Source organism: Pimephales promelas, chromosome 3 (assembly GCF_988280905.1).
Source record: "Pimephales promelas chromosome 3, fPimPro1.hap1.1, whole genome shotgun sequence".
Lineage (NCBI taxonomy): Eukaryota > Metazoa > Chordata > Actinopteri > Cypriniformes > Leuciscidae > Pimephales > Pimephales promelas.
This window is the reverse complement of record NC_142771.1, coordinates 14739776-14750354: the sequence shown is the minus strand read 5'-3', so window position 1 is coordinate 14750354 and position 10579 is coordinate 14739776. Positions and strand designations below refer to the sequence as shown.

The 10579-nt window shown below is 36.8% G+C and overlaps 1 long non-coding RNA gene across 1 annotated transcript in view; it reads left to right on the top strand.

Moving 5' to 3' along the window:
• The window catches only part of LOC120469589 (uncharacterized), a 42168-nt gene extending 35932 nt beyond the window's left edge, over window positions 1–6236 (top strand). The window contains exon 4 of the long non-coding RNA XR_016155079.1: window positions 6073–6236. This is a non-coding gene — a long non-coding RNA (uncharacterized LOC120469589). The remainder of the gene's footprint in view (window positions 1–6072) is intronic.
• The last annotated feature ends 4343 nt before the right edge of the window (window positions 6237–10579 follow it).

Sequence of the window (10579 nt, the reverse complement as noted above, 5' to 3'; positions counted from 1 at the left end):
CTGAATTATAATTTGACATCTCTATAAAAAAACAATGTTATCAACTTGAAAGCAGGGGTGTAGGAGTGTAATTTTGCTTACAAAGTATTTTAAAACGAATAGGTGAACAACATTATGGAGCATCTTTAATGATCAAGTACTTTTAATGTGTAAAAATGTAAAAGTTTCATTCTTGTATGTTCAGGGGCTATTAGCAAAGCAAGGGCCTAAAAACAAAACAATCATTCTTTTACAGTCCATCTTATGAGGTTCAAAAAGGAACCTTAACAACAGGCCAGGTTCTTATATGAACCCTTCTGCCACAACAAAGGTTCTAAAATGAACTGACAACATGTGCCAAATAATCAGAGGATCATTAAAGAACCTATAGGTTCAACTTTGAACCTTTTTTACATTTAGAAGTTCATTTTTGCACTTTAAAGTTCTTTTTTGAACCCCAAAGGTTCAATCTCTTTTAAGAGTGAGTGTAGCTGTTTCTCTTTCTTTTCACATATTAAATGAAATTTTATCTTAAAATAATATTTCATGTCCATTAACTTTATTTATGCAAATAGCCATATAATAGGTGTTATACAGTAAGTTAATTTACATTTATTATCACAAAATGAAACCTGAATCAAGACCCCTTTGACTGATAAGGATCCCTTACATAACATGCATCCAGCTATTAGAGGCCTGAAATATATGTCCGCTTCTTTTATTGCTGCTCGTGTTGTGAGTGTACACAGGCTGGGCTCTTCAGTAGAGTCTCAGCCCGGCGAAATGAATAGATGCAAAACAGACTCTATTGGGTGTGTTAGCCGGGCACCTCTCCCTCTAGTCTAACAAAAACGCTGTGCGTTAGCCCTGTGCTGCGGTTATTATTAGGACACCAAGCATTTCTCTCAGCAGGAAGTGGCTGCTGGTGCTTTCTATAAATGCTGGGCTGAAGTTAAACAGACACTGCTTATTTTTGAGCGCCGTGTTTATGTAAGGGGTGCAGGTGCTGGATCAACACACATATAGTCTGTTTTTGTTGTGTCTTGACAGACACAGGGCGTCAGGTTGGTGTGTGTTTCTCAAGTGTGTGTTGTGTGTCAAGTCACCTTTATTTATATAGCGCTTTATATAACACAGATTGTTGTTATAGACTTCAATTTTGTTGTAAATCAGCTCTAAAAAGACAATAGTAAACTGTCAAGTGTGCAATTGTGACATATTTTGATAAGAGTTGAATTTCGCCAAAATGTGAAACAGGAAGTTTAAGCTCCTTATATAGTGACCAGGGGTAAATGAGAGGTGACACTGACCCTCTCTGGGAGGTAAATATGTGGTTTTGATGTCCTGTGGATTGGTCATCTGTTCCTCTCCGTCCACTGCAACCCACAAGGCAGAAATGATCTTTAAAGACATTGCAGTGCAGCTGATCTCTTCCATAGAATGACTGAACAGGGTTTCATGTTAAAAAACAGAACATAAAAGCACCATTAAAGCTTCAAAACTGGACAACCTGCAACCTTTTCCAAGTTTTCTAAAGTTTTTCTATCCATCTATCTATCCATCTATCTATCCATCTATCTATCCATCTATCCATCTATCCATCTATCCATCTATCTATCTATCTATCTATCTATCTATCTATCTATCTATCTATCTATCTATCTATCTATCTATCTATCTATCTATCTATCCATCTATCCATCTATCCATCTATCCATCTATCCATCTATCCATCTATCCATCTATCCATCTATCCATCTATCTATCTATCTATCTATCTATCTATCTATCTATCTATCTATCTGGAGTACCCCTTTAACTCTGCATTGATCTGTGAAAAAAAGTGAAATATACATTGGGGTTTTGGTTAATGTGTAAAAGGGATAATTGTAAGGTTTGGGAATGATTTCTTGTTAAATTCATCTTTAATGCAAACAGTTAGTGCGAAGGCCACAAAAAAAACACAATACCGGTACTTACATTTCCATTGTCTCATTCCATAAAACAAATCCTGCAAATTAAGAAAATAATATTAATCTACATCTCATTCCACAAAACAAGATCTGCAAATTAAGAAAATAAAATAAACCTACTAAATTCTTACCATAAAGATTTATGTATTTTTAAATTACATATAAATGTGTAGTGTTCAAACATGTTAATCTAAAGAAATCTAAATAAAATGAAATAATCTATATAACATCCCTGTTCAACACATCTAAACATCCAAATATAAACCAGTAGAGCAATCTGTAAAAAATTTCATCAGTCCGAATTGTACATACAATAAAAACATTAAAAACTTTTCTTTATTGAATACGTGCAGCCAAATATCAGTGACTTGCAAATGCTAGACTGCTAATTTCGATCAGCACAATCCAACAACATCAATAGAATAACATCACATCACCATGTAACGCTATTATTTAATCTGATTTCTACATTATCGATTTGCAAAAAAAAGAACAAAAACAAAAACTGACAAACAAGCACCGACTGACCTTTCCATGTGCTTCTCCCCTCAGAATCCATTGTGAATCGACACCACCTATGTAGAACTGCACATGACCAATCGAAAATTTCACAATACTAATTATTTTAAGTAGAGGATAATTGAATCAATTAAGTTGAATAACTTTCCATGCCAAAAAGTTGTCGTTACTTGGATTAACTCAATAAGGTGAACAAACCCATTCAAAATAAGTTATAATTACTACATTTTATTAGTAAAATCATCAGTTACATTTTACAGTATCTATCTATCTATCTATCTATCTATCTATCTATCTATCTATCTATCTATCTATCTATCTATCTATCTATCTATCTATCTATCTATCTATCTATCTATCTATCTATCTATCTATCTATCTATCTATCTATCTAAGTCCATTGATTAATGTAATGCATCTGCTTTTGTATCATGGTAACACTTCCTTGTTTTATCTCTCGTCCTTCTGCTTTCCTCTCCTCTCCTTCAGTGCTTTAAAAATTCTTGTTTTTTTAGAAATAGCTTTACATCTTGGCAGACCATGGAGACAGTTCTTAGTTATTCATGCGTTTCTGTTTGTGCAGCTGCGATGGACACGTGACGTCAGAGGAGCAAGAGAGGCACAGGGCCGCTCCGAGAACAAACGCTGATTAATGCGGATTAAACAACGGCTGACATTAGAATACACCAACGGAAAGACAAGCCAGACGAGGTGGTGAAAAACCCTTCATTGTATCTGTAGCGGCAAGCAAGACGCAGAGAGTTTCTGACAGACGCTTTTACATTTATTTACCCCACAATCTTCATGTCCTAAACTTTAATGCACTGTGCGTCATTGTTCACATTTAAGTGCAGTGAAAAATAGCACTAATAAAAACAAAAGCAATGCACATGTATGTCAAAAAAATTCCAAAATATTATATCGAGCACTTTGAATGAATATGAATATGAAATTTTCAACACATTCTCATCCCAAAAAGTCATATAACTGACGTCTTGGGACGTATTTTGACCATACGTCAATATCCGCCTTTTTAGGGCCCCCTTAAACGTCGGTAGATGGCGATCCCGGGCCGTCATACAACTGACGCTTTACCTTTAACGTCAGTTAGGTTTAGGGTTAGGTTTAGGGTTAGGTTTAGGTCTGGGGTAGAGTTAGGATCCCATAACCTCATCTACCGACGTTTAAGGGGCCCTAAAAAGGCGAATATTGACGTATGGTCAAAAGACGTCCCAAAACGTCAGTTATATGACTTTTTGGGATGAGACTGCGTTGGAAATTTTACATATTAAATGCAAATTAGAGACATTCTCTAAGTGAGCACGTCATTGTTTTCATACAGCTAATTTGTTTCACTAACATTACAAATGTGTGCTTAACTCACTGCATTTAAAACTTTAACTATTTCTTTAAGACCATAAAGGTGCACATTAACCTCTGCAGTATGACATCGTGTCTGCAACCTCATTGAAAGTGGGGAATACAAAGGTAATAGAGGGTGATCATTTACAATGACCCTAGTTACCAAAAAACAAACTGCAAAACCTCTACAATGGTTTGTGAAAGTGTGTGCATATTTGCTTTCCTGCTAGACAATTTTGTCAAATTATGTTGTCCAGCATCCTCAATTGTATTGTGGCACAGATGCAGAGTATTGTGGTTAGGGGAACATCATCCGTGATTCACTGAATTTACATTTTAAAGCATAAACCAGACCAACTGTCTATTCTTCATCTGACACTCTGCATCGTTGTGATTCCCATTCAAGGTTCTTGCCCTGTAGGTGACGACTGTGCATGTCTAATTCCCTCCGCTTTATCCTGATTGTTATTTTGGCCAAATGACTGTGTATGTCTGCATTGTCTAGTATCTCTGCGCTATTATCTTCCATCAGACGTAATGGGAGCCGCAGAGGAATTTCTTATGCACAAAGACTCATTTCCAGGGCCGTGGCTTTTAACAAGGCACACATTTTAACCATTTTCCCATTCAATCAGCCATGATCAAAAACAAAAGCAGCCCAAAACGCTACCCTACATAGCAATTACAGTACGGACACAAATGAGTCCAATACTTTTAATGATGGACTAGATTTAATGGATTTATTGGCGGGAGCAGTTTAGAGATTATGCAAGATCTCATCTACTGAGTTTTTCAGGGACGTCTGGACACAAGAGAAGGATTTTTGTCCCATACACTGATTATTGGTACGTTTGTCATGTCTCCCATTTGTACTTTTATTTAGTTTGCATTTTGCCCTGTTCTGATCCTGTTTCTAGTTTGGAGTTGTTGTTTTTTTTTTTGTTGTTGTTTTTTTTTACTTTTATTTATTTATTTAACAGGGACCATACAGTCAAACATAGTCACAATACAAAGCCTGTAACTGACGCGCAGCATATAGAGTTTGTAGCTAATGCTCTAGTTCTAGTTCTTTTGGTTCCCCTAGTTTCTCCCTGATCATTTGTATCTGTGTCTAGTCTTGTCATTCCCTGTGTATTTAAGCCCCAGTGTTTGCTATGATGGTTGGTCAGTTGTTCTGTTACAAGGAAGGGTAAGGAAGGCAGCTTATTAAACAAAACAAAACAAGGAACACGAGAAGCCAGGAAACAAGAGGACAAAAAACAAAACAAAACAAGAATCCACCAAAAACAACTGACCAAATAACATAGCAAACATTGGGGTTTATACTTTACTTAGGGGATAACTAGACATAGGTGCAAATAATCAGGGAGAAATGAGGGGAACAAGAAGAATTATAAAAGTACAACAAAACTACATTCAGAAAACAGGAACAAAACTGGGGAAAATACAAACGCTTCCAAATGCTCCACACACAAAATAAATAAATAGCAAAGGAAAAGTCCAGGAAGGTTGTGGATTGACACTTAAATGCATTTTATTAAGTTTATGGAAGTTTTTATATTTTATTCAAGCTTTGCTTCATTTAAGAAAAACAAATTTGAATAGTTTTAGTTAGCAGAACTATACAGAAGGAGAAACTATTTATAAGAAATGCTATTTTGTTATTATATACTCCATTAGGCTTAATATAAATGCTTTCTTGAGCACATCACATACTTTAATGTGTTATAAGATGCTTTTTCTAATCAAGATTTTTATAAAAAAGAGCAACAGCTTTATTAATTGCCTTTAAATTTCTCTTAAATGCACCCTAGGCATTGACTGACATTTCTACTTCTCTATCATCTCCCTTAATCTCATGCCCTCCCTCTTTTCATCTCTCTTCTATCTGTAATCTTACTTTCTCAGAAGCTTCTCTTTTCACAAACATAAGAGAGGGAAAAAATCAATTTAGCCATGAGCAGCTTCCGGACTCCATTAATAAATGACGGAAGTGAAGTGCCTGTAAAAGCCTGGATTTTAGTTTGACCTCTACATCGGATGCATTATGCATCGTACTGTTTAAATGATTCCACCTCTAGATTAGATGAGAACGGCAACGAATAAACTAGATTTGCATTTCTGTGTAAATCAAATACCGCATCATTTTTTCTTTCAGCAGTTAATGAAAATCAACACAATGTGACGATGACTTTGCAATGCATTTAAGGTCAAATGTTACTTTTCTGTTTTCATACAGGTTTCCTAACCTCCCCAATCTGCAGTTGGTCAGTCGAACCGATAGTCCCGCCACGCCATTGGTTGAGAAAATGCGGCTGTGTCGCTCTGGTCTGCAACAAGTAAGCCTACAGTACGTATGCACATCTTATCTAATGATGTTACAGTTAGATGCAAGAAAGAAAAGGCCAGTCAAAGTTCAGTATGCAAATTGTACAGTTGGTTACATTTAGAATGCTGAACATTCTAAACATTTGCGTAAATAAGCGTAATATTTTCAAGCTTGAATTTTAAAGTGTTTTACTTTCACCAAGGCTGCATTTATTTGATCAAAAATACAGTAAAAATAGAAATATTGTGAAATATTGTTACAATTTAAATGTAATTTATTCCTGTGAAACGAGGATTCATACGTCTTTACGAGAACATTACGCATCTGCAGCGCTTCTGAAAAATATATAAAATGAATAAATATTTAACTTATATAGACCAACAGATTAACAAAACGAAAGAAAAACGTTTGCGACAAGTAGTAGCCTATATGCTGAGTTCCAATTCATTTTTGTGACGCTCTCCACAAACTTTTATAAAAAATAAAGAAAATGGCTGTTCTTTATTTTACAAAAGCACAATGTTATTGTGAGTTTCCACAAATAAAAATAGACCCTTTATGGTTTTGAATGATGTCTTGCATGCACTTTTACGCTCATCTTTCTGTAATTTCTTGAAAAAAACGCAATATTGAATATTGTGCATTAGCTATTGTCACTTGTCATTGTCGCAAATTAATGAACTCTCACATGCAAAGAAAATGACAGTGTTGGCCTAACACATTAATCAAACCAAATAAGTTTGAAAACAACCGTTGAATGTATGTGTGTGCATGTGTGTGCGAGGAATTTACCTCTCATTCAGACAAAGTCAATTGGCAAACCCTTCTGTGTACTGGCGGAGGTTGTTGAAGTGGGGATCCTTGAAGTGCTTCAGGTCACTACATCCAACAACCGAACATTTTGACTAGGCCTCTCGTAACTTCTGCATCATTGAGCTTGGACTGCAAAATCGGAGCGAGAAATAATAATGGCGGATTGCTCGAAGTGTTGGACCGGTAGTCAATGTCCTTATTTGTCAGTTCCGCTGCAAATGACGTAATTGTTCAAAAAACGTCATAGAAAACAGAAAAATCTGAACAGGTTGAAAAATATGAGCAAAACGGAATATAAAGATATAAACGAAGCACCTGAAGTGAATAATTTCATCTTTTCTGTACTTATAAACACTCCAAATATACAAATAAAATGCATTTAAGGGCTAAAAAAAGTGGATTTTGCATGATATGTGCCCTTTAATAGATGTAAATGAATATTACGCATGCAATAAGGCCCTGGCAATATCATTACACTGGATCCCAGCAATCACAGTTCAACCTTGCATTGCGTTTTAACTTTACCACCAGACTGTATTTGGGCAGGTGGTTTGTAAAGAACAGATGTTTCGACCTCAGAGGCCATGTTTACTGATCTGAGGATTAAAAAAGAGATTTGATGACATGCTTTATTGGATTATCATTTTCTCAAGTAATGATCCAAGAGCACAGGCAGCATCATCATCCATTATCCTGAGATGTGCGGGTGTTGTTAATTCGTCATGGAGTCTGTGCTCTATAAATAGCCGTCGTGTTGCGTAATATGCATGTCGGTGGGGAATCAAAAGAGGATCTCCCGACAATCACTGGGGTTGCGTGTGTTGCATATGAAAAAGCTTTACAGGCTGACGCTGGCTGCATTGTTGTGGATGATGATATAATGGTGAGCAAAAAATGTGTGAGCTGTTTGTGGGATAAAGATATTCTGGTGTAAAAAAAAAATTCAACTGCTTTTGCCTGTTGTTTTATTCATCTGATAAACACAGTCATGAAAGAATGTACTTTGTAGATGAACCCAATAAACCCAGTATTGGGAAAAAAAGCACTAATGCTCTCTTCCAAAACCTTGCGAGCTGCCCACGGAGGCAGATCGTAGGCGAGCTAGAGATGCTATTCCTTAAAGGGTTAGTTCACCCAAAAATGATGTCATTAATGATTCACCCTCATGTCGTTCCAAGCCCGTAAGGAACACAGTTTAAGATATTTTAGACTTACTCCGAGAGCTTTCTGTCCCTCTTTTCATTGTAAATATATTTACGGATATACAGTCCATCAAAGAAAGTAGTCCATTTTCAATGAAGGGACAGAAAGCTCTTGGACTAAATGTAAATATCTTAAACTGTGTTCCGAAGATGAACGACATGAAGGTGAGTCATTAATGACATAATTTTCATTTTTTGGTGAACTAACCCTTTAAGCTAGACTGTCTTGTTTAGGTAAGATACTTTTGTTTTAGTGAAATTATAAGACATGTATTCTTCGAAGGCAATCCCACAATGCACAGTAAGAAATATTTACTATTAATGGTGTGGTTCAGACATGCAGGGCTGACTTGAGAGAACAAGAGGCCCCTGGGCTACAGAATTACTACAGAATTAGGTCCCAAACCCTCAATAATCAATGTCACTAAGCCATTAGTCAATACATAGATGTTTAAATATGTGCTTATGTATGAATACAGTAAATTCAAATGACATAACTTATTTTCCTGGATTTTCTAACTTAAAAGTCCTTGATAACCTTAGTTAAATACAATTTTTGGAGAATGTTACTCTAAAACAGACAGTTTAAGGTCAGTTTTGAGAATGATTTAAGAATTTGAGTGTCAATTTCCTGTTCACACAGCAGCTTACAATAGACCTTAGTCAGGGTAGAGCCACATTTAATGTTTGACAGGAATAAAAACGAAGCAGTGAGAGATAGAAGGACAGTGTGTTCAATAGATTGGTTCCGTTCACAGCGTGGCTTCACTGAATATGCAGATGTGAGTCCTGAAAATGTACGGATCTGAGTTTGGTTACAGAATGCTGTTGTCAATGCTGTAAACTCCCACTTATCATGTTCAGTCATGAATCTCTTGAGGGCGCAGGCTGATCGGTCCTTTACGTGCAAGCTGCAAGCAATCACATCATTATTGTATGGCACAAGCTGATTGGTCTCTGTTGATCCTGCAGCCAATGAGATTGCTTGCTCAACATTTAAATAGTCTGGTTCAATATTTGCTGCAAACTAGTCCTGCATAGCGCCATCAGAGATCCTCTGAAACCCTCCACCTCCCCAGCTCCACCAGTCCTGTCTATCTGCTACAGGATTTATGCATGTCTATGCAGCAGCAGCAGCAGCAACAGATCTTACATGCTCATAGCAGTGTGTCTGTATATCTATTAGCAGCAAGTCCACTTTCTCTGCAGCAGCGAGGCAGATCTAGTCCGCCAAGACCAAATATATTTCACCTTGCCATATTCAGTGACATCAAGCGACATTCATTTGTGTACATTGTCATATCTGTTGCTAACAAGCTTGTATTTATTTTCCCAAGCATGTAAACTCACAGCCGTGTGGCAGTTGTAGTCCTTATTTAGCAGCATGCTAACAAATATATGCTATATTAAAGTCTGGATGCCAGCCAAACTTATAGGCCTGCCCACAACATTTGATGTGGAGAAGTTCGGTCTGGAACCAGAGCTGTTTGGACCAATCAAATTGTCAATTGTCAAGAGTGGGCTTTATATGATGATGGGCAGATGATCAACAGTAACGTAATCATCCATATCACCAAAGAGCGCTTGGGTTGAATTCATTTACAACAAATCTGGCGGCCGCTGGAGAATTGAGATGTGTAGATTTCGCTTGTTACAGAAGATCTGAATTACAGTCAAATAAGTCTTTACTAATATAATATACACTGTAGGAATAAAAAAAGGAATAAAGGTTGGTGGTGTTTTATTGCCAATAGTGTTCATTCCAGCTGGAAATAGCAGGGAATTGTATGTATTGGCAAATATTTGAGAATAGAATAATACAGGTAGAGGCATGTTTTCCTAATGAGCCGATTGCACAGTTAGCTGACATTATTATGAAGTTGTAGAAAGTTAGGGCAGCCCACTAGGTTCTGGAACAGAGCTTAAAGGCATGAGTCAGATGTTGTTTTGACAAATTGTCTCTGGCATCTGGTTGTGCAAATAGGCAATATCACCTACATTTCCACTTGCGCTCTGCCTCATCTAAACAGATTTTTCTGCTGATTTGAAGTCATTTTAAAATCAGATAAATACTGCAGTGTGAACCAGGTGGCTGGCGTCTATTAAAGAAAGAGAGGCTGTCTGCATTGTCTTGCTGAAAGTCTTTGAATTTGTATGTATTGCTCACACTCTTCATCTATTACCATGGCAATCGCACTCATCCGTTTCAATCATGTCTTGTCTTTCGGCTCCTGCTCATTGTATTTCCAATAATCAGCTGTACAGCTGGGAACTAAGAGGTTGTTTAAAGGGAAACTTCATCCACAAATGAACATTGTGGCATAATTGACTCACTGTTCCAAACCTTAATGACCATCTTTCCTCCTGAGTATTTAGCAGAATGTCCAAGCTACTCTACTTTT